The sequence below is a fragment of the Physeter macrocephalus genome, chromosome 11, assembly GCF_002837175.3.
Source record: "Physeter macrocephalus isolate SW-GA chromosome 11, ASM283717v5, whole genome shotgun sequence".
Taxonomy (NCBI): domain Eukaryota; kingdom Metazoa; phylum Chordata; class Mammalia; order Artiodactyla; family Physeteridae; genus Physeter; species Physeter macrocephalus.
Window position 1 is genome coordinate 35,625,382 of NC_041224.1, and position 1,872 is coordinate 35,627,253.

General features: G+C 41.0%; 1 pseudogene; it reads right to left on the reverse strand.

Moving 5' to 3' along the window:
- On the reverse strand, positions 1–350 carry LOC102978522 (40S ribosomal protein S26-like; annotated as a pseudogene).
- Between the last annotated feature and the right edge of the window lie 1,522 nt (positions 351–1,872).

Genomic DNA, 1,872 nt, shown 5'->3' on the forward strand with positions numbered 1-1,872 from the left:
TTACAGGGGCTTTGGCGGAGGTTGTGGGGCAGCTCCCGCAGGTCTAAATCCAGGTGAAGGTGTTTGGTCCTTCCAGGCTTCCCAAGAAGGAGAACTATTCCTATCTTGCTGTGAATGGCACAACTCACACAGTAACATAGTTTCACATACAGCTTGGGAAGCAGACAGGCATGGAAAACGCTCGTTTTGGAAATGTCCCTGATGGCTTCACCCTCAACTATGTTCCAGATGTCGAACTTCTTAACGGCCTTGTCCTTGGGCATGCATCGGGCACAGCTGGTGCAGGGAATAGGCTGCTCGTGGCCACAGCCCTTTTTGGCACGACCATTGTTCCTTCTTTCCTTGGTCATCTTGGAAGTGAGGAGGCGAGAGAACCTCTTCCTTTCTTGATGTAGATCTGAGTTAACGACCTTTATCACTTTCTTTCTCGCTAAAGAATTTCCTTTAAACATGTCTTGCAAGGCAGGTCTATGGCAACAAAATCCCTCAATTTTTGTCTGTCTGAGAGAGCTTTTATTTCTCCTTCACTTTTGAATTGTAATTTCAAAGGGTACATAATTCTAGGTTGGTGGGGTTTTTCTCTCAGCCCTTTAAATATTTCATTCCACTCTCTTCTTGCCTGCATGGTTTCTGAGGAGAAACCATGTAATGGTTTAAATTTAAATGATGTAAGTCTTTCTTTTGCTCGTCTATAGATAAGGTGATTTTTCCCCTCTGGCTTCTTTCTCCTTTTATCTTTGATTTTCTATATTTGAAAATGATATGCCTAGGTGTAATTTTTTTAACATTTATCCTGCTTGGTGTTCTCTGAGCTTCATGAGTCCATAGTATTCTGTCTGACATCAATTTGGGGGAATTCTCAGTCATCATTGTTTCAAATATTTCTTCTGTTCCTTTCCCTCTTTCTTTTCCTTCTGGTAACTCCATTATGCATATGTTATGCCTTTTGTAGTTGTCTCACTGTCCTTGGACATCCTGTTCTGTTTTGGGGGGTTTTTATTTCAGTCTTTGGTCTCTTTGCTTTTCAGTTTTAGAGGTTTCTATTGATGTATCCTCAAGATTAGAGATTCTTTCCACAGCCAGGTCCAGTCTACCAATAAACTGATCAAAGGCATTCTTCCTTTCTGTTACAGTACTTTTGATCTCTAGCATTTCTTTTTGGTTCTTTCTTAGGGCTTTTATCTCTCTGCTTACACTCCCCATCTGTTCTTGCATGCTGTCTACTTTATTCATTAGAGCACTTGGCATATTAGTGATAATTGTTTTAAATTGCTGGTCAGATAATTCCAATATCCCTGCCATGCCACGTACTGATGCTTGTTCTGTCTCTCCAAATTGTGGGGCTTTTTTTGTTTTTTGGGGGTTCATTTTTGCCTTTTAGGAGGCTTGTAATTTTTTCTTGATAGCCAAACATGATGTACTGAGCAAAAGGAATTGCTATAAATAGGGTTTTAATGTTCTGGTGGGGAGGTGTGTGTTACGTCTATGATTGGGTCTCAATTTTTTAGTGGGTCTATGCCTCTGGTCTGTGAACTGCACAAGTGTTTTTTAGTTTTTTTCTCTTCTCTTTTAGTTGGAACAAGATAGCTAGAATGGGCTAGAGTTGAGTATCATGCTCTGTGTCCTCCCCTTATAGCTCCAAGAAGAGTTGTTCATTTTGTTCATTTTGCAGTTTGTTCAACACTTACTTGTTGTTAGGATGCAGTAGTAACTTCCAAGCTCCTTACATGCAGAACCAGAAACTGTATTCATAAGTTTATTAAAAATCTTTAGTGGTGGACTTCCCTGGTGGCGCAGTGGATAAGACTGTGCTCCCAATGCAGGGGGCCTAGGTTCAATCCCTGGTCAGGGAACTAGATCTCACACACATGC